Here is a 22,908-nt window from a genome sequence, read left to right on the forward strand (position 1 = left end):
GGGCAGGGAGGGCGGGGAGGGCCGGGGTCATGCAGCAGGATGCAGGGTCGGGGAGCGCACAGAGGAGGGAGGTGCAGCATCAGATGGGCACTTTGCCCAAGGTCCCTGGAAGATGGAAGGAGCCCTGCGATGCCCAGTGGTTTTACAGCGGCCCTAAATGGTTCAGCATCATCCAGCCATCCAGTCCTGTTCAGTCATCTTTATGACATCTTTATAGCAAAGCTAGTTACCGTTGCCCCAAGTAGCCTGTGCTCTCTGGTTAGCCATCCAAACGGGGTTATGTCAGATGGGAGTCATGTCTCCCCTCTCTTAGCACGCAGGTTATGGGGCAGAAACCCCCAGTCCCGCCTACCATAGAGACTTCTGTATCTGGTGCATTGATACACAGTTGGAGGTTTGTTCCCTAAACATTCCTGCAGACACGTACTCAAATGTCCCATCATTTAGGAATTAAAAACAAAAAGTACAATCATCCCTCAGTATCCATGGGGGATTGGTTCCCAGACCCTGCGGACATCACATTCTATGGATGTTCAAGTCCCTTCCGTAAAATGATGGAGGAGTCTGGCCCTCCATATCTGCAGGTTCCTCAACCCCTGAATCTGGGATTGGGGATAGGGAGCCTACAGTACAGAGGACCGACTGTACAACATCACAGGCTATTGACTCCTACAGACTGGATGCCTGGACCTGGAGAAAGGACATCAGCGAAGGGAAGCTATGGCTTAAAGCGATGTTTTCACAATTCTGATAGCAGTTTCTTTCCACCGTTGGCTTTTCCTTTTCCCAGAATGCAGAAGGGTTTGTCTGCTTTTCTCCATCTCTGCTCTGTGTTGTCCAGTGCCTTTAGGGGAATCTTACTGATCAGCAACAGTTGAGGGGGGGTGGGTGCGGTGGGCAGAGCTCTCTTTCCTCTCCTGTTTCCTTTTTTGGGTTGTAATGCTCTATTTCTCTCTGGATATATTGTTTGGAGACCATCAGGCATGTGTTTGATGCATGACGCACATGTCATATGGTGCTGTTAACGTCACACAGTTGACAAAAGAAGACGAGGAAAAGGATCCCAGCAGATGGATTGGTATTACATTTCCTACTACACACAGTCCATTCCTGACGGCGCAAAGCAAACAGCAGTCACTTTGTCAGTGGAAAAGATGCAAGCTTTTCTCTTGTCTCAAGTGAGAATTCCCCATATGGCTATTTTACAGTCCTTACTCACTTCTCAGAATATTTGCTTTTTCTTGGTTCTCTTTTTTTCTCCTCAAAAATGCTGATGGTCCCAGGGCTTAGGGACAATAATTGTTGCTCCTTCTCAACATAAAGGTCAGGATCCTTTGTCACAAAGCAGGTTTTGTGGCCCACGTAAAGCTGGGCAGACATGATCTCTGCTAAAGAGCAGCGGAAAATAATTCGCTCCCCTGTTGTCACGCTTGGCCAGTTTCTGTGAGAAAAGGGGGCTTGTGGGTGTAAGAGCATATGAAACCACACAGTTATGGTCTCTCACTTTTCTTTTTATAGGCAGGCAAAAGAGACCCCAAAGTGTCAGACAGTACTGGATCTTGAAGGGAAGGTCAGTAAAAAAACAATAACCGGTTTTCTCCTTTTGTTTTCTGTTATCTTGTGTTAACTGTTTCTTCATAGTTATCTGTTAATATTATTTTAAGTCTCCAGCAAAGATTCTGACACTATGATGATACAGTTATGTTTATAAAATACTGGGGACCTGCTCTTGTCCTGGCTTGCTGATTTCCAGGTTTCTTCTGGCTTTAATACAGGAGAGCTGGGGTTGAATGCCCAGCAGTTGGAGGTTGACCCCTGGCTGACTGACCGCCATCCCTGAGTTAATCTCCACCAGCTACCAATCAGGTTGGAAGCATCACTTGGCAGTATAGCCACCGCGGACCATTCCTTTCAAGTTGTTGTGGGTTGCCATGGAAACAAAGATGTCTTAATGTTAAAAGTAATTTGGTCCTTAATGGAAACGGTCTCTCTCTAAAGGAAAGTTAACTTGGGAACCATTAGAGTCATGCCCAGTCACTGGCCCCACTGCACACCCCCGTCCTACTTTCTTCTGCTTGCCTAGAGGTCTTAATTTTGATGATGTATGAGGTGTCAGCCAGAAGATCTTGTGCTCTGCTGCAAAGCACTATAAAAAGGCAGATATATGACTGTGTCATCCACAAATACCCTAGAAAGTTAAGTGTTAAACCAACGTTAATAATAAATGTTTTCTTCTGAAGTAGGTTACGGCAGTATCACCGGAGCCCTTTAAAATGTAACGAACCAATAAAATCTCAGGGAGCTGAGGGACACCTAACCCTGCCATCGTCCCTATAGTACAGTCAGGAAAGTTATTAAATGCCATCCCATCTGGTCTGAGTCTGCCTGAAACCCTTGGATGGAAAGAGGAATAGTCCCTCCAAACATCTGAGCTTGATCTCTGCAAATGAGAAATCTTGAGACCAGAAAGCCCCAGGGAATGCAGAAATGACTCTTTAAAAGTCATTTTGAGGAAACATGGCCACTGACCCCTCACACTGACTCAGCCTACCTGCCCCCACCATTTTGCTAAGGCTCCCTTGATTTAAATGGAAGGAAGCGAAGAAACACTCTCTGATCTAGGTCCTGCCTGACCTCCCATTGCTGGATGCTGCCTTGATCATTTAGCAAGCACTGGTCTTGACTTCTGGCTCCTGCAGGGGCTTGTCTGAAGATAGTCCGCAGGTGGGGAGCCTGGAAGAAGAACTGCATGCTTGTGTGCATAATTTGAAGCTTACTTTGCAGGGACCCATAGTTGTGCTGTCTTTGCTCAGGAAAATTCTGAGCTGAAATTCTGTATTCCAGCCCCTGTGGATATGAAGTCCTCACTGTTCCTCATCTTCTCCTGTTCCTCAGCCAATAGCAAGATTGGTGGTTGTTGCTATTGTTGTTTTCTCCTAGGAGGTCCTTCCTGGTTTAAGAAAAAGAGTCAACATCATTGAGAAGATGAGTCAAAATGCTCCAGTGTCAAGCTGGGTTCCCCAGAAGCAGACCCTGAGGGAAGATTCTAGTGAAAGTGACTCATTAGGAAGTGTTCCATAGGGTGGGGAAACAGGACTGGGAAGGGAAGGAGAACGCACGGTGTAGGTGACACCTAAGCGTCCCCGTTGGGGATGAGGGAGTTGGAGAGTTTATAGCCCTCTCATCAGTTAAGGGCTGCAGGGGCAGGACATACAGGGAATGCAGCCAAGGCAGTTCCAGGTGCCCGTGGTCCATCCTCTGACACAGATGCAGGTGCTGCTGGGAGTGGAAGCCTCAGGAAAGACCTCATGCTCGGAAATGCTAAACAATCTGAGATGTTGACATAGGACTGACAGTCACTGCCACACGCCCCACATACAGGAAAATAAAACAAAGAAGGGAACTCAAGGTTTACTTCCAGGTTCATTGACTTGTTTGTCACTCATTCAGTCATTCAGCAAACATTATTGAGCACCTGCTATATTCGTCATTGTGCTAAATGCTGGCGCTTAAAAAAAAAAAAAGGAGGAGAAGGAGGTAGCACTGATCTCGTACCTGAGAGGCTAAGAGTGTAATAGGGTGGGGTGGGGAATATGTACCTAATGTCCATCACCCACTGAGGTTTGGACCCAACTAGTCCTAACTTCTGTCTGGGTCTGTCCCACCTCAAAGAAGCTCTCTGTATAATGGCATAATCCAGGGGCTACAGGGCTACGCTGCTTCATGTGACTATAGCACCCGGCGATACCTGGATGAAAAGCACAACATGAGTGTGAGGTATTATTAGTAATAAAAGTGGCATTTAGTGGGCTTCCCTGGTGGTGCAGTGGATAGGAATCTGCCTGCCAATGCAGGGGACACGGGTTCAAGCCCTGGTCCGGGACGATCCCACATGCCACAGAGCAACTAAGCCTGTGGCACCATGGCTGCCGAGCCTGGGGTCTGGAGCCCACAAGCCACAACTACTGAAGCCCGCGTGCCTAGAGCCTGTGCTCTGCAACAAGAGAAGCCGCTGTGATGAGAGGTCCTCGCACAGCAATGAAGAGTGGCCCCCGCTCGCCACAGCTGGAGAGGGCCTGCGTGCAGCAGCAAAGACCCAACGCAGCCAAAAAATAAATAAATAAAATAATAACAATAAAATAAAATAAAAGTGGCATTTAGCAATACTGAAATAAATAAGCTGACACAGGAGTTTTGCTCTGCATTTAGGGAAATGTTCTGGGTCTCCGAGGCCCTATGTCTTAGAATCAAATGCTTCCAACAGCCATAAAACATTCCTACCCTGGTTTGTTTTAGGACTTGAGCATTTTTCTGGCATCCTTGCTTTGGTAAGTGCCCTGCTGCTTCCAAGCCGTGTGGCTGCGTAGGCGGCATTTCAGCTGCAGCTCAGGCAGGGTTACTTAAGGTCATGTCCATCTGTTGCCCATGACCTACCGGCCAGGACCAGGAGAGAGGGACAAGGCATGGGAGTGACTGGAGACTGATAGCAAAACTTTTCTCATTTGTAGGGTAAAACAGGTCAGGAAGAGTGTAAAGCAATCCTGTCCCTCCATTCCTAGGACCAAAGACTCGATGATCAAAACAGACCCTGCCAGGTAAAATATAGGGCACATAAATAAATGATGAATATTTTTTAAAGTGTAAGTATGTCCCAAATATCTCCTGGGATACACTTATATTAAAACATTCCTTGTTACTTATATGAAATTCAGATGAAACTGGGCATCCTGTATTTTTCTTCTCCAGTGTTATCTGGCAACCCTACCTGCAAGGGCTTCACCAGAAGGAATTTACTCCTTTAATTCCTTATCCAGGTGGGAAATGGAAAGCCAGATATGACTGGAGGCCTCCATTTCAGGTCTCTGGGAGGTTCAGATCTCTCCAGCTGAGCCATTTATCTGAAGTCAACTTAAAATCGCTTTTTAAGATCCTCCCTAAACTGTTCCTTGGGCTGGAAAGGTGGACCCCAAACTGATCTTTAACTTGCACTTCAATTCCCTAATGCCCAGCAGAAAAGCCCACCTGGAGAGGTGTTCGCGGGCAGGAAAATGGAGGCAGAGAAATGACCAAGGTGAGGATCCCTTAGCAGGGCCTCCGATTCCAGAACTTTTTTTTTTTTTTTTTTTTTGCGGTACGTGGGCCTCTCACTGTTGTGGCCTCTCCCATTGCGGAGCACAGGCTCTGGACTCACAGGCTCAGCGGCCATGGCTCACGGGCCCAGCCGCTGCGCGGCATGTGGGATCTTCCCAGACTGGGGCATGAACTCGTGTCCCCTTCATTGGCAGGCAGACTCTCAACCACTGCGCCACCAGGGAAGCCCTCCAGAACTTCTTATTCACATGTAATTCCTTAGATTTTTAATCTGTGATAGGCTTGCCTTAAGCTTATGAAGTAATTAAATAATGCTTTAATTTTTCTTAACTACAAGAATGAAAAGCTCATCTAAAGTTAAATGCCACGTGCAGATGTTATTTGTTCTATTTATTTTTTTGATGACTCCATGTATTTACTAGTATAATACTTTTTCAACCAAAAATGCACTAAGTACAATTGATATAAAAAGTGACATTTTGACATTACCATTTTAAGCAAAGACAATTTTCTCCACACAAATTTCTAGCCAGAGAATATCATACAAAACAAATTTGAATCACAGGCCACCAAGCCATTCAAGAGGGATGGAGAGGGAGCATCTTCTATAACTCCTCAGTGCAACCATATCATTTTTATCTATTTCAAAGTACTGTCGTGTTTTGTCTTTATTTTGCCCCTAAGGAATTTTTCGTGTGTTATATCTTTTTTTTTTTTAAAGTGGGCTCCTATCTTTTTTTTTTAAACCCCACATTTGTTTATTTATTTATTTATTTTTGTCTGTGTTGGGTCTTCGTTTCTGTGTGAGGGCTTTCTCTAGTTCTGGCAAGCGGGGGCCACTCTTCATCGCGGTGCGTGGGCCTCTCACTATCGCGGCCTCTCTTGTTGCAGAGCACAGGCTCCAGACACACAGGCTCAGTAGTTGTGGCTCACGGGCCCAGTTGCTCCACGGCACATGGGATCTTCCCAGACCAGGACTCGAACCCATGTCCCTTGCATTAGCAGGCAGATTCTCAACCACTGTGCCACCAGGGAAGCCCTCGTGTGTTATATCTTTATTTGAATTGCAATTTGAGTGAAAGGTAATGAGTCCCAAGATGACTGAAAACTTGGTAAAGAAACTGGTTCAAAAGAAGAACTTCCTAAAAAATGGCTCTCTTCTGCCCATTTTCCATCAATCATCATCTACTGTCACCACCTCCTATTAGGCCATTCCTTGGGGAGACCTGCAAACTTTTTTGACATTACGTTTTATGTGCAAACCGCATTTATTTACTTTCAAGTTGGTGTTGATTATGTAAATTCCCCTTCTTTGTTCAGTTGCAGCAGTTCAGCAAGGGACAGGTGCAGGCAGGCGGGCACAGGAATCTCACAGGCAGATTATAAAGCCATAGAGAAGTATCACCAGCCCCAAACCTCAAATTTGCAGGCACTTTTTTCCTGGCATAGCCAGCCCTTTCCCAGCAGTCACCTCATTTGAGCCTCAACACCGTCTTAAGGGAGGGCACCACAAATGTCATCCAAACCCTTTGGCAGGGCCTGTCCAAAGCGACAGGGGTGGTGACAGAAACCTCATTTGTGGCCCCGGTTCTTCCCATTTGAACCAGCTATTAAGCAGTGAACCTGGAGCCAGATTCTGGATTTTAGAGCCCAGGTCTGGGATATGCTGTTGAAGGATGCCAGTTCCTGCCTTCCATAGTCTGCCTGGTGGAGGCCACAAATTCATTCCTTAAATCCTTATTGAACAAGAATGGTGTGCCGGGCACACTCCAGGTGCTGGGGATGCAACTAGGAAAGGCAGACAAGGTTCAGGCCTCCATGGGGCTTCCATTCTGGAGGTGGCATCAGACGGCGACAAGTGCTCTGAAGATAGGAGCAGAAGGACCAGGTGGGAGGCAGGGCTGCTTTATGGAGGGTGACCAGGAAGTTCTTTCTGGAGAGGGGAGGCCTGACAGCCAGCCTCCTGTCCATGTGGGGCCCCAGCTCTGCAGGCAGGGCAACTGCTGAGCTCCAAGATGGGAACAGGCTTGCTGTCTGAGGGCCAGCCAGGGAGGACAGCAGGTCAGAGTGGACCCAACAAGTTGGAGAGAAGGGAGATGCTGTCCCAGTACCAGGCAGGCTCAGCCCATGGTCAGGAGCTTGGATTTTATTTGAATGGTGATGGGGAAGCTGCTGGAAAGCAAATCTTAGCCCAGGTTCTCTCCTTCTCCTGTAAAGATCAACAAAGAGGATGTGGGCTCAGGCATAGACGGGGCAGAGTGGAAAGTGCATGGAGACCCTCACAGGTGACGGCCAGGTGTCCCCCCCCCCCCCCCCCCCCTTGAGGAGATTTGCCTCTGGAAGAGGGCGGGTGTGGCCCTTGGCGGCTGCCTGCTGTCCAAAGGTTGGCTCCTGGAGCTTGGGGTTTTCCCAGGGTGTAAACTTCCATTTCCTGAAGCTTCATGTGCTTCTCCAGAAAGCTAGTAGGTGTCCTGATGAGGTTTCAGACCCTGTAGCAGCACTTTTTAGACCCTGGTGGCCTTAACACAGGTTAGGATGGTCCCGTCTGCCTATGCAGACTGCCAAGAAAAGACATTCCAAAGTGTTGTGGGGATGCACAGAGGTGAGGCCTGGCCCAGAGGCCGACTTGGGAGAAGGTCAATTGGGTACCTTATCCAGGGGCCAGATTAAAACATTTCGACCAGTGGTTCTTAGAGTGTGGCCCCTGCATCAGCATCAAGTGGGAACTTGTTGGAAATGCTAAATCAGAAACTCAGCTTTCTGTATTTTAGCAAGCACTCCAGATGATTCTAGTACTCAATATTAAGTTTGAGAACCGCTCCTTTAGAAGAAAGCTGGGCAGATAGTTAAAAAAAAAAAAAAAAAAAACCCAAACCCCTGCTTTTGCTGAGACATGGCTCAAATCAGAGCAAAACCAGAAAACTTCAAGGCACGGGGATGTGGGATGTAGTCTCTGCCCCAAACTCAACCAACCGCAGAGACTAATATCCAAGTTATAACTTCTCAGTCGAGCAAAACTCCATCATGAAACATATTAATAAAGACTGATCTCTGGCTATTTCTCCCAACCAGTTTCCAAGGCCCTAGTTTATTCTTGGTGCACTCTGGATACTCCTGGAGCATTCATTCATTCATTCACTCATTCATTCTCACACTCTTGGCTGCTGAAGATACAAGATAATGAAACCCTACGTCCACCCTCAGGTAGTTTCTTTCAAGGAGAGGCATATGGTTTGTGTGTGAAAAATTACAGGGCAGGGTAATAATTACTACAAGAGTGCTCTGGGCTGGGGTGGGGCTCCTCACCTAGGGCAGGAGGGAGGAGGTCTCGGCCAGGCTTGGAGGAACAGAAACAGCAGGGGTTAATCCAGTTCAGCCAGCCTAGTGGCTGAGTCAGATCATGACACAGTCAGATGGGAAAGCTACAGTTCGCAGTCCTAACTTCCCGCTGGGAACAGAATTGTCTGCAGAGTCCAAGTACACCCCATGACCACAAGTGTGTGCTTGGGGCATCAGGGATTGACTGGAGCAGTGAGGGCACCACTGGCAGCTCCAGCCCCCAAATTACTGACCAGGGCTTGCAAATTACCAGGGGCTGCATTACCAGCTCCTTTTCCTGATGAGCGTTCTCATTGGCCAGTCCGCCACTTCCAAAGCCCAGCAACTCTTTCTCAGTCCTGGCACCCCAGTAGACACTCGAAAACCTCACTTCTATCCCAGCATTTTGTCCTTTTGATCAAGAAAGGACTGGGAATAAATCCCTGTCCACACAATCAAGAACCTCAGTCCTTAGCACATAGTCTTAGCAGTTCTACTCACATGCACAGCGTGGTCTTCCTTGGGTAATTCATTCATTCAAAACGATTATGCCAGGCCCTGATCCAAATGCCTCCTCTACCCAGTCATCCCATTACTGATGGTTAATAATTATGCGGTAATTTTTAGTCTCACTAGGAATGAAAAATGCGACAATAAACTACCATTTTTCACCCATCAAATTAGCAACTTTGTTTTAAAGATAATACTCAGTGCTAGTGAGGAGGCTGTGAGATGGGCAACTGCAACATCATAATTAGCAATAGAAATGGGACATCCTTTCTGGAAAGCAGTTTGACAAAAACTATTTCAGTGTTAAAACTCATTGACCCTTGGGCTTCCCTGGTGGCGCAGTGGTTGAGAATCCGCCTGCCGATGCAGGGAACACGGGTTCGTGCCCTGGTCTGGGAAGATCCCACATGCCACGGAGCGGCTAGGCCCGTGAGCCATGGCCACTGAGCCTGTGCATCCGGAGCCTGTGCTCCACAAAGGGAGAGGCCACAACAGTGAGAGGCCCACATACCGCAAAAAACAAACAAACAAACAAACAAAAAAAACTCATTGACCCAGAAGTTCATCTGGAAGTTTATTATAAGGAAATTATCAGGGATTTAGACAAAGATTTATACCAGCTACCATTTATACCAGCCATGCAGTAAATACATAAATTACCTCCTGTGCCAACAAAGATTTCACCAAAACATTGTTCTTCATGGCAAAAAAATTACAAACAGGCTACATTTACAGTATTAGAGAATGTTTAAACAAATTAGAATAAGTCATAGAACACAGTATGCATTAAAAGAATTTTAATGTCTTTAAAGAATTTTAAATGCCATAGGAAATATTCTTATATATACAGTATGCTTCTAACTTATAAAAATATATAATAAATATACATGCATTAAAAATAACACAGGGACTTCCCTGGTGGACCAGTGGTTAGGACTCCTGAACTTCCCCTTCAGGGAGCAACTGGTCAGGGAACTAAGATCCCGGAAGCCGCGTGGCACGGCCAAAAAAAAAAATAACAAAAATAACACATAGAAATAAATCAAAATACTACTAGGTAGGATGGAAACTTACTAATACTTCCCGCGTTTTCCTATTTTTCTACAATTGGTCTGTATCCCTTTAAAAACAGGAAATGTTACAAAAATAAAAGGCGCCTGCGCGAGCACACACGTGACTTCCCCCGGGTATGAGGAACTCTTTATCGCGTTCTTCCTTCAGACAGCTGCCTCCTGGTCCAGTCTTGGTGAGTCACCCAACTCGTCTGGGTATTTAATTTTCTCTTTGCAAAATGAATGTGATAATCCCGGCCTCTCCACCTCATGAGATAGGTGTATGTTGCTGCTGCCCTCCTGCCCATAAAACCCCAGGTGAATGCTAATTACTGTTATTACTAACAGACCAATGCTTTCTGGGAGAGGTGAGTCCCAGTGACGGTGACATCATCAGGAAGGCTCATGTAAGAAAGACATGGTCTCCTGGGACATGAAGTCTCCTCTTTCCAGAAAACTTCGTCCTGCATATTACTCCGCAGGTACTATTGCTGGTACCAAAGGATTTGAAAGCTTGATGGCATTCCACGGAGCGTTTGTTTCTCACTCATATATTTGAGCTGGGGTTTGGCTGATCTTGGCTGGAATCTGCTGGGTTGGGTTCCACGCTACTGTTTGGGTCCAGGTCTGTCCCACATGCCTCCCATCCTCCCAGGACCAGCAAGCTAGCTGGGGCATGTTCTTCGGGTGACGGGGAGAGGCATAAGAGGACACGCCCAACCACACAAGCACATTAAGAACCACTGTATGCGTCACATCTACTAATATCCTCCAGCCGAGCCCAAAATCATGAGGCAGGGAAGTGTTTCCCTCCCAAGGTTGTTGGAGGATCTGAAGAGTTACACAGCAGAGGATGTGGTTGCTGCAGAAGGTGAGGAACCGAGGCTAATGATTCAACCTAGCAGGACGAGGGTTGGGAAGGTAAAATGAGCCACGAAGCTCTTAGCTCTCTGTTCAGACCGAAGGCAAGGAGGGAAAGAGATGGGAATCCTGGGCTGTGACTTGTTGGAGGCAGCCAGGAGATGCCTACTCTGTATCCCTTGTTCATATAGCCAGCAGTTATTGGGGGTTGGCCTTGGAACTTGGTGAGGCTCTTAGCTGGGACACAGTGGAGATGAGAATGAAGGCAGGACCCTATTTCCTCTAGCTGTTTTCCTAATCAACTTTCTTTCCACACCTGCAGCCCATTGCCATATTTTAAACACCCTTTCATTTGCAACTGTCCTGCCTCTTGTGTTGCCATGGTTTTAAAAGGTGGCGTGTATTTAAAAAAATTTTTTTTAAATTAAAGTATAGGTGATTTATAATGTTGGGTTAGTTACTGCTGTACAACAAAGTGACTCAGTTATACATATATATATATATATATATATATATATATATACATACATTCTTTTTCATATTCTTTCCCATTATGGTTTATCACAGGATATTGAATATAGTTCCCTGTGCTATACAGTAGGACCTTGTTGTTTATCCATTCTTTATATACCAGTTTGCATCTCCTAATCCCAAAATCCCAATCCCTCTCCTACCCTCCACCCCCTTGGCAACCACCAGTCTATTCTCCATGTCCGTGATTCTGTTTCATAGATATGTTCATTTGTGTCATATTTTAGATTCCACATTTAAGTGATATCATATGGTATTTGTCTTTATCTTTCTGACTTACTTAGTATGATAATCTCTAGTTGCATCCACGTTGCTGTAGATGGCATTATTTCGTTCTTTTTTATGGCTGAGTAATATTCCATTGTCTATGTGTACCACATCTTTATTGATTCATCTGTTGATGGACATTTAGGTTGTTTACATGTCTTGGCTATTGTGAATAGTGCTGCTGTGAACATAGGGGTGCATGTATCTTTTCAAATTATAGTTTTGTCTGGGTATATGCTCAGGAGTGGGATTGCTGGACCATATGGTAATTCTATTTTTAGTTTTCTGAGAAGGTGGCGTGTATTGTTATCACCTCAAGGCCGTATATCAAGCACTTCCCTCATGCGTAAGCATCTTTATGATTGGAGTTCTCCCTGGGAAAATCAAATGCATGTGTTCCCAGTCTGGACCATCAGGATCCATCTGACGGTGTGGTCTATCATCTAGGAAGGAGAGTCCGCCTGCCAGGACAGCACCTGAGGAAGGTGGGGAGTGGGGTAGCTTCTGCAGATGTGCTCACACAGGGCTAGCTGCGGAGATGCCTCCCCGGAGACAGCAGGGATGGAGAGCTGCGGAGACAGAGCCACGACCTGACAGCTGGGAGGCAGCTGGCCGCGCATGCTCTGGCTTCAGTGGGAGTGACAAGGCTTGAGGAAATGTTGGCTGAAGGAAGCAAATAGAACCCCACACAGCCCTACAGGACCAAGTCCCCGACTTTCCCTTTACACTTCTCTGTGCCGGGGTCTGAGTCTTAACAGACATGAACAGGGCCCAGCTGGAGGAACGAAATGCACCCTGCAACCCTGGAAGATGGAAACTAGTGTAAACCAAGGGCTTTACCCCAGCGGGAGAGTCTAGGGTAAGATGACTTTCTTTACTCGGAACCAGATGATTTAGCACAACAACAAAAGGGAAGTCTCCTTTTCCTTCTGAAAGAACCAAATACATAAGAAAAAAAATACCTAGTGTGGAATTCTGTCAAATAATGGCAGATGTCCCTGTTAGGTTGGCACCTGCCTTGCAAGAGCTCACTGTAACGATCAAAAGGCAAGGGTTTCTCATGGAGTCTGAAGTCCGGGAGCCTGATTCCTCCAGCTCCATTTTTCGTTCTCAAGATTGCTTTGGCTATTCAGTGTCTTTTGTGTTTCCATACAAATTGTGAACTTTTTTTGTCTAGTTCTGTAAAAAATGCCAGTGGTAGTTTGATAGGGATTGCATTGAATCTGTAGATTGCTTTTGGTAGTAGAGTCATTTTCACAATGCTGATTCTTCCAATCCAAGAACATGGTATATCTCTCCATCTATTTGTATCGTCTTTAATTTCTTTCATCAGTGTCTTATAATTTTCTGCATACAGGTCTTTTGTCTCCTTAGGTAGGTTTATTCTTAGATATTTTATTCTTTTTGTTGCAAGGGTAAATGGGGGTGTTTTCTTAATTTCACTCTCAGATTTTTCGTCATTAGTGTATAAGAATGCCAGAGACTTCTGTGCATCGATTTTGTATCCTGCTACTTTACCAAATTCATTGATTAGCTCTAGTAGTTTTCTGGTAGCATCCTTAGGATTCTCTATGAATAGTATCAGTAATCAAGACAGTATGGTACTGGCATAAAAACAGAAATATAGATCAATGGAACAGGATAGAAAGCCCAGAGATAAACCCATACACATATGGTCACCTTATCTTCGATAAAGGAGTCAAGAATATACAGTGGAGAAAAGACAGCCTCTTCAATAAGTGGTGCTGGGAAAACTGGACAGGTACATGTAAAAGTATGAAATTAGAACACTCCCTAACACCACACACAAAAATAAACTCAAAATGGGTTAAAGACCTAAATGCAAGGCCAGACACTATCAAACTCTTAGAGGAAAACATAGGCAGAACACTCTATGACATCAATCACAGCAAGATCCTTTTTGACCCACCTCCTAGAGAAATGGAAATAAAAACAAAAATAAACAAATGGGACCTAATGAAACTTAAAAGCTTTTGCACAGCAAAGGATACCATAAACAAGACCAAAAGACAACCCTCAGAATGGGAGAAAATAGTTGCTAATGAAGCAACTGACAAAGGATTAATCTCCAAAATTTATAAGCAACTCATGCAGCTCAATAACAAAAAAACAAACAACCCAATCCAAAAATGGGCAGAAGACCTAAATAGACATTTCTCCAAAGAAGATATACAGATTTCCAACAAACACATGAAAGAATGCTCAACATCATTAATCATTAGAGAAATGCAAATCAAAACTACAATGAGATATCATCTCATACAGGTCAGAATGGCCATCATCAAAACATCTAGAAACAATAAATGCTGGAGAGGGTGTGAGTAAAGGGAACCCTCTTGCACTGCTGGTGGGAATGTAAATTGATACAGCCGCTATGGAGAACAGTATGGAGGTTCCTTAAAAAACTACAAATAGAACTACCATACGAACCAGCAATCCTACTACTGGGCACATACCCTGAGAAAACCATAATTCAAAAAGGGTCATGTACCAAAATGTTCATTGCAGCTCTATTTTCAATAGCCAGGACATGGAAGCAACCTAAGTGTCCATCAACAGATGAATGGATAAAGAAGATGCGGTACATATATACAATGGAATATTACTCAGCCATAAAAAGAAATGAAACTGAGTTATTTGTAGTGAGGTGGATGGACCTGGAGTCTGTCATACAGAGTGAAGTAAGTCACAAGGAGAAAAACAAATACCATATGCTAACACATATATATGGAATCTAAGAAAAAAAAATGTTATGAAGAGACTAGGCGTACGACGGGAATAAAACACAGACCTACTAGAGCATGGACTTGTGGATATGGGGAGGGGGAAGGGTAAGCTGTGACGAAGTGAGAGAGTGGCATGGACATATATACACTATCAAACGTAGGGTGGGTAGCTAGTGGGAAGCAGCCGCATGGCACAGGGAGATCAGCTCAGTGCTTTGTGTCCACCTAGAGGTGTGCGATAGGGAGGGTGGGAGGGAGGGAGACACAAGAGGGAGGAGATATGGGGACATATGTATATGTATAGCTGATTCACTTTGTTGTAAAGCAGCAACTAACACACCATTGTAAAGCAATTATACTCCAATAAAGATGTAAAAAAGAAACAAAGGCAAGAGTTTGGGGAGATCAGCTGGTGCTTTGTGACCACCTAGAGGGGTGGGATGGGGAGGGTGGGAGGGAGACGCAAGAGGGAGGGGATATGGCGATATATGTATACATATAGCTGATTCGCTTTCTTATATAGCAGAAACTAACACAACATTGTAAAGCAATTATACTCCAATAAAGATGATTAAAAAAAAAAAAAAAAAGACAAGGATTGGGCCCCAGTCTGATTAGGAGAAAAATCATCGGACACATCCAAAACACCTGAGCAGCACTGCTCAAAACCATCAACGTCATGGAAAACAAAGAAAGTCAGAGAAACTGACTGCCACAGCTAAGAGGAACCTAAGGAAACGTGAGGAATGCAGTAAGCTGATGGGATCTTGGAACAGAACAAGACAGTAGGTAAAAATTAAGGAAATCCAGATAAACTGTGGACTTCTGTTAATAATAATGATCAATACTAGTTCATTAAGTGTAACAAACATACCACCTTAATGTAAGATGTTTATAAAGGGAAACTGGATACAGGATGTATTGGAACCCTCTGTGCTATCTTCTTAATTTTTCTATAAATCTGAAACTGTTCTAAAAAAATGAAGTCTATTAAAAAATCAATTCAAGAATTGAAAGCACAGACGTGGAAACCAGGCTGCCTGGGGTCCAGTCCCCGCTCCTCCTCACCTGGGTAAGCCTCTGCCATGCCTCAAGTTTCCTCGCCGTAAAATGGGAATAATCATAGGACCTCTGATTGTCCTGGGGACTAAATAAGTTAAAACTTGTCAGACTCTGGAAGAGTGCTTGGCACCAAATAAGTGCTACATGTGCTTATTTAGTACATAAATAAAACTGAAGATGTGGGTTCACCTCACATGTTGTGTAAAACAGGAGGAAGTGTACATTAGCTGAGTTTTAATTTTTCTTTAAAAAAAAAAGGAGCATGCTTAGGGCTCAGTTTGGGCTCCACTGTCCCAGAAATCCCATGATCCTGCCCCTTCCTTCTGGCTTGGCCTGAATTTGGTTCTTCCTGTTCTTTCTCCCAATGGTTTCCCATTCTTTGCCAGGTTCAGATGGGGTGACTCAGCCTGGAAACCTCCCGTCAGGAGGCACCTCAGCACGGGCAGATCCACCGCTCTCTTGCCTGTCCTAGCTCTTCCTTCTTCCCCGGGAGGGTCCTAACTGCACCTGCATTCCAGCAATACCCGCAGACACCTCCAACCCCACCACCCTCGCCCAGACACATGGCCCCAACCCCTCTGTCTCTCCTGCCTGTGCGGATGCCCTTCCAGCTCGGAGAGCTTTGGTAAAGAGGGGACATCACCGCCCAACAGGATGCCTGGGAAATGTGTGTGCTCCTTATTGCTCAGGAAGAGGTCTTGCTAAAGAACAATCCTGAACTTTGTCCAAATGGTTGAAAGCTTGACACGAGTCATCTTCCTGTGAGCATCTGAGAAAAGCCTGTGTCCAAGCAGAACTGGAAGCACAGATCTGCTCTTTCCTTTAGTCAAGACCTTGAATTCCTGGAGCTGTTTCCTGCCCCACTCATGGCCGTGGTCCCTCTCAGGGCTGCCAGGTAAAATGGAAGTCAAGCACTGCAGTGTGGCAGCGACGGAAAATCCAAAGGATCCAAGCCTCTACAGGATGAGGCTGAATCTCCCAATACTCTTCCCTGGTGGGTTCCCCCACTTTTTTCTAAAGAGGCTTATGTCTTGTCCAAAATCCTGAGACACTGGTGAAGGGGGTCATTAATAGGACCCTCATTTTATAGGTGAGGAAGCCAAGTCCTTCTGGAGACCAAAAAGATTTCAGGCGTGTTTCCTGTTTAGAGAAGGGGTTGCAATTCCTCATCCACATTCTGACCAGGGTTAGCTTGTTTGCTTTGCTTTTCTTTGCCAGCACTTGGCAGTGACCTACATAGACCACATGCCTAATAATAACTTGAGCTTTATTAGCACCCAACATTCAAGGGCCTCTGGGGATTTGGCAAAAGGCAGTATTTAGTAAATCATCTGCTTTAGTAAATCATCTGCTTATACCTCTGGGGCAGCCTTTGAAGAGAAGAGGCTGCCATCTGGGAATATCGGCACGGCCGTCACTTGTCTGACTTTTTTCTTTTTCATTTATTTATCTGGAAATCTCTAAGACCATGGCTCACTTGTAAAGGTTGATATTTGAGATAGATAACAACTAGTCTGGCTCAGGTATCGGCCAATGAGAATGGATTTGGGCCAAGGGTACCCAACCGAGGCCCTACCCCCACTCCTGCCCCTGATTGGCCAGGTATTGTCCCTAAAGCTGCAGGTTTAGGGGAAGGTCTAGGGAGTTCCAGGGAAGGAGCCTAGGTGGTCAAGGTAGTGGGACATTAGCTGTACCAAGTGACAGGGAAGTAATTCAGTACTTAACCAGCTGACTGTCAACCCTGTATGTACCCATAGTCTCAGTTCCTGGGAAGTACAGATCCACGCCACGTGGCTTAATGTTTTCCTAAGCGTCCATGATGGTTAACCATAGCAGGCTAAGGTGTAGAGGTGTTTGGATTCAAGAGCCGTGGGGATTTCATTTTACTGCATCTTACCTCCTCTTTGGTCCCCTGGAGCTGGAGCTGGATCAGGAGTAAGAAGAAGAAGAGTTGGTGCAAGTCACAAGTGATAGCATGAGATGATCAAAGTTAGGGAAGCCCAAGAAGGCCCCTAAGTCCAAAGGTCGGTGTAGAATTCGATGTGAGAGACAGGATAGAACAGGGCAGATGCTGGGAAGATCTAGGACAAGAGGGTCGAGGGGGTCAGAGGGTCTAAAATCACTGCCTCGAAAGCTCCATCACTCCTTGCCATTCTTAACTGTGGTTAAAAATGTACGGAAGGGTAGAGCTACTCAATCCTCAACAGTTCTTAGAACTTCCTTGTGAAAATATTTCCCCAAGTGTTTGCAACTCACCCAGCAAGCTCTTTCTAGAAAAGTTATCCCAGAGGCCAAAGCTGATACTTAAGAAGGACCTTCATTGTTTGAAGGGCTGCTTCCCACTGGGAAAAAGCATGATTTAGATGGGTGGTCTTTTCCATCACAGAGTCCAAATTCTCTAGGGCTCTGGCCACCTCAGAGCAGCATAGCTTTATAAATTTTTACCAGTACAGTAATTCTAATAGAGCCATTTTCGAAGTGGTCTCAAAGGCCACTGGAGATGCAAGAATTCTCCTGATGGATGCAAATTGCTTTCCAAACATATGAGTCCTTTCTGCTCTTCTGGGCGAATGCCATGCAATCCTCCAGCTGTCATTTAGGGAGAACTAATCGCTTTCTACTATTAACTTATTAAGTGAATCATTACGGGTGACTGAATTTGGAATTCATGAACCAAAATGAGCGTGTCACCAGAATACTTTTATTCAGCATTTATCCAAAATTCTTTCATCTATGCAACATGTGGCAACTTGCAAAACTCCTGCTGTGCATGCAAAACTCTAAACAGCCAAATGCCCACACTTAGGAGGAAGCAAGTTTTGTTTTCTCTCTTAGCAGTTGCTGCTATCGTGTTATCCATGTGGTTGGTTTTAGGTTTTCTCATCTTCTCTAAGATGTTTAGGTTTCTATATTTGCCACATCAGTATTTGGGGCCCGTAATTTTCTAGTTAACTAAATTGGAAGATACATTGTGGTTCAAATAGGAATCATCATACCCCAGTTGCCAAAGCAAATGTTTACATAATGCTACCCCCTCTCCCCAAACGTTGACACTTTGTTATTATAAACACGTCCCATTGTTTCTTCCACTGGAAAGTGTAAAAGGACAGACAAGATGGACAATGAGGTCTCTTGCCCCACCTGAGTGGGTTGAAGTGAAAAAAAAGATGGAAAGTTATTGCTCTTCTCAGGGAAGGTTTTTCAAATGTGATTTTCTTTTTTAAATAGGTTATAAATTCCTATGATTCAAAAGTCAATATCAAAAGTTATAATTGAGAAGTTTCCCTCTCTCTGCTACGCAGTCGGCTTGGATCCTCCACTCCACCCCCGGAAGTCATCACTTCACTAGTTCCTTGTCTATCTTTCCACTGTTTCTTTGTGCAAATAGAGGTATTCATATTTTCCTCTTAAAGGGAGGTTTGAAATATTTCACTAATACTCAAAGTTCCCCTGACCCCGCTAGGAGGTAAAGTTAAATATGGTAGATAAATTCAGAAGTGACTCCAGAAGAGTGAAATTGCATCTGAAGTCTATCTTCCTAGGACCGTCAGCAGCACTGGTGTTTTTTTATATACCTGGCTCTTGGGAAAATGATGGACTAGAATTTTCTCCCGACTCCCCGGGTCTGCTTTCACAGTCCGCCTCCTCCCGTGTCAACAGCCCCACACAAGTTTCTGACAAAGGTGCACCTTTTGTTCTATTCCCCATATGCCCACCTCCCACAAACACACCTTTGTAGGGTCCCATCACCTTAGTGCCTATGGGGACGTGTAAACAGTATTCCAGGAAGCAATGACTGGCTCCTTCAATTCAAGGGTTCTTCCAAATGGAAATAGTCCTTCAGCATGGGGCTAATGGGAAAACTTGATACTGGAGGATGTCCCAAATGTACAATATTCAACTTATTGATGGAGTGTTTATTATATGCCAGGTGCTATGGGTGGGTGCCAGGTAGAAGGGTGAGTAGGACACGGTGCCTGCCCTCGTGGGCCTCATGAGGAGAGTTACAGCGTGGAAGAGCCGCGAGGGTGCAGAGCTCAGAGAAGGCTTCAAAGCCGAGATAAGAAGGGCAGGTAGACTCAGCCAGGCGGTGAGCGGGGGTCTGAGGCAGCATCACGTGCAGAGGCCTCTGGGGTGAAAAAGTCAGGATTCCTTCCTCCTCTGTTACAACTTCCTTTCCAAGCGGGACCTCGTGGAGATAATTCTGGTGACAAAAGGAGTGACTTTAATGGACGTATGGGGCCAGTAGGAGTTGGAGGTGCTTGGGAGCGGGTGGAGGGCTGTGGCACATCACGACGTGCGGGCACGGGCCTGGGGCAGTTCCGAGCCAGGTCAGGTGAGAGGGGTGCCACTAGGAGTCAGGAAATTAGATGCCTTCTTGCCCCAGGACCCCCAAGTTTATTCCAGGCTCTACTTCATACATTGCTTTGGAAACCTCAGAAAATCCCATGGCCACGGGAGCTTCAAGGGAAAGGTCTTGACATACCAACGAGTCAGAAGGTGAGGCAGTCCAGTTCCCAACAGAAAACAGATGGCACGTTCAAAACAGGATAACCTGGGGAAGGATTATTTATGAAAGTGTGGGCGGAGGTGCGGGGGAAACAACCAGTGCTGCAGTGGCGGGGGCTTTACCACCCAGAGCCCTACCACCCGGGGCCCAAAGGAAGGAGATTAGGAACAGTTACCAGAGCCTGTGGGGGAGCGAGTGCCTTGTTTGGCTCCTGGGTCTTGAAAGGAGCAGTGACCTTCAGCAGAGGTGACCTTGCAGAGAGGGAGCGAGGGGAATAAATTCCCAACCAGACTGTCCTTCCCCCTGCCAGGCCTCCCTCGTAGCCGAACCCTGCCATACGACAGGACGCAGGGCCTGTTGTGAGACTCCAGGCACAGAGAAGCATGGGGCGGGCATCTGCAGGGGCACAGGAGGCAAGAAGGAAACCCACCAAGTCCTCGCTGTGGCTTGAGGTGGCAGGAGACTGGACAAGATTGCTTTTCTTTATGCTTTTCTTCATTTTTGTAAGAGTCGCAAAATGAACACATGTGACTCCCGATTGGAGAAACGATGATTTTTAATTTGAAAAGGCAAACCTGCAAAACACATCAATAGCAATAACAACAAGGAATGTGTCCCAAGGAGACCCCCTTGGGAGTACCAAGGCTTTCATTACTTAGAGCGGGCAAGGGAGGCCTCACCAAAAATTCTGTCCAGAACAGCCAGCTGACCCTTTCCCACGGGACGCTGACCACAAACAAAGCACGTGGAACCGGCGCTCTCAACCGAGTTCTTGGGAAGAAGAGTCACTGGGTCCTGAAGAAAGTGACACCCAAGCCCTTCTTGTTTCTCTGAAGCAAACCTTGTATGGGCGGGTTGGGGGTAGGGGGTGGTCATAGGGGAAGATGCTCAGCTTTCCAGGCACATGGGTTCAAGTCCTGGCCCAGCTGCCTCATCATGGGGGAACCTCAAGCATTCACAGGCTCTGAGTCTTGTATTCAAGTGACCGTGAGCGTGGTGATGATCCTTCACTCTAAGAGTCATTGTGAGGGTTCACGACCTTGTAAATGGTAAGGATCTCTACAAATACTCCTTGTAAATGAAGGAGAGCAGTGCACAAAGGTAATCACCACCACAAAAGGCAAGAACAAATACATCTGCGGCCTCTAGGAGGCCTGAGGCCTGTAGCCCAGCTCATGTGTGGACAGAAAGAACACAACCTTGGTGAATTAAAGAGAAACACAACATCAGAGCCCGCTGGGAGGGATTTCTCTCTTTCCCATCAGATGGTCTTTCTCTCTCCAGTCTTCTCCACCCCTCAGCTCCCTTGGGTCTTTGTGCCCAGGATCTGGCTAGGAGTCTCTCGTGGGAGTCTCTCCCTACATGCAAGCTGGAGGTAGACCCTCAGATCTAGGACTTGCAGAGACTTCAGAGGTCAACACCTATGATGCCCACCTTTCTCTTGCAACCTTGACGGCCTTTGGCGTGTAATTTCAGTGTGTGATTGTTCTAAAAGGTCCCTGTCCCATGAGGGAGGGACAAGACAGATGAGGCCAGTGAAAACCGAGAGAAAATGAGAGAAAAATCATGGCAGAAGAGGGCATGAAAAGAAGGCAAAATAAGGAAATGGGAAATTCATGATAAAGACTGGAAATGTGATCACACTTTCATAGTCATTCTCAATCCCTTTGACATTTGGCACCGTGGGGTCCCAGGCTCTTGCATCCAGAGCCTGAAGGGTTTAGGGCTGGAGAGAAATGCAGTGGCCAAGGAAAACTCTTGTCAGATGCCACCCCCTTCCCAGACCCTCCCCACCTCTTATACCTCTGACCACGACCCAGTGGACCTCTGAGCACCCAAGCTACACCTGGACCTCCTGGTGCTTGAAAGCACTGACCTTGTGTTCCTCCCCAATTTAAACTATGAGATCTGACCTACAACTAGTGGTGTTTGTCCTTGGTACAGGGGAAAGATGGGTGGTGGGTACAGGAGTCCAGAAACAGAGAAAAAGGTATAAAAGTGGAGCACTTGTTTTTCCTGAAAGATGGGGGAGTGGCTAAAATTGTGGATTCTGGAATCGGACTGAGAAGGTCCAAATCGCATCTCTTCTGCTTCCCGTCAAGGTCACCCCCTTACTTAGCTACCTGAGCCCTCTGATCTATCACTATAAGTGGGATGACCAGACCGGATGTGCTCCCGAAGGGGATGCAATGTCAAATACACAGCATCAACTCGGACACATTCTTGCCTTAAAAAAAAAAAATTTGATCCTGAAATTAATCAAGCCTCTAGATGTCTTACCAGTTTACAGGGAGTAAAGGGGACTGAAGAACAAATTAAGCAACACTACAAGAAAGCAAACGGTCCAGCCCAGAACGTGGGACATCCTACAAAATAAATGACCTGGTGTCTTCAACAAACCAACTGCAGGGAAATGAAAATTTACAAAGGAGTGGACACTGTTACGGAACAGAAGGGACCATCAAAACAAAAGTGTGAGCCTTGTTTGGATCCTGATTTGAAAAAAAAGCCTTAAAGAGACATCTTTAAGAGAACTAACCTGATATTAAGGAATAACTGTTAATTTTGTGGATAACGGCATGGCGGTTGTATTTCTAAAACATCCTTTCTAACTACAGACAGGCACTGAAGCACTGACGGGTAAAATGACAGGATGTCTGGGATTCGGAGGCTCAGGGGCAGAGTTAAAATTGTTGGAGCTGAGTGATGAGTGCCTGAGTTTTCATTTTATTCTTCTGTCTATATTGCGTATTTTTGAAAATTTTCATCACAAAACATTTTAAGAGAGCCACAGATATATGACTACAATGGCGTTAGTTTGGATCGGACACCTTTGTTAGGACCTCAGCATCTGTCGGGCTTACCCGTGATTGTGGTGGGCGTGGCTCGGGGCGGGGTTCCATCCAGCTTTGACTTGCTTCACTTCCAGAGCAAGCCATGTGTCTCTCTGACCTGTGGC

General features: G+C 45.8%; 1 protein-coding gene across 1 annotated transcript in view; it reads left to right on the top strand.

Moving 5' to 3' along the window:
• Positions 1–22,908, top strand: part of SNRK (SNF related kinase) — a 227,731-nt gene that overhangs the window by 82,996 nt on the left and 121,827 nt on the right. The window contains exons 4-5 of the mRNA XM_067005634.1: positions 1,519–1,570; positions 10,052–10,165. The gene's annotated coding sequence lies outside the window, so the exon portion shown is untranslated. The remainder of the gene's footprint in view (positions 1–1,518; positions 1,571–10,051; positions 10,166–22,908) is intronic.

Source organism: Kogia breviceps, chromosome 10 (genome assembly GCF_026419965.1).
Source record: "Kogia breviceps isolate mKogBre1 chromosome 10, mKogBre1 haplotype 1, whole genome shotgun sequence".
NCBI classification, from domain to species: Eukaryota; Metazoa; Chordata; class Mammalia; order Artiodactyla; family Physeteridae; genus Kogia; species Kogia breviceps.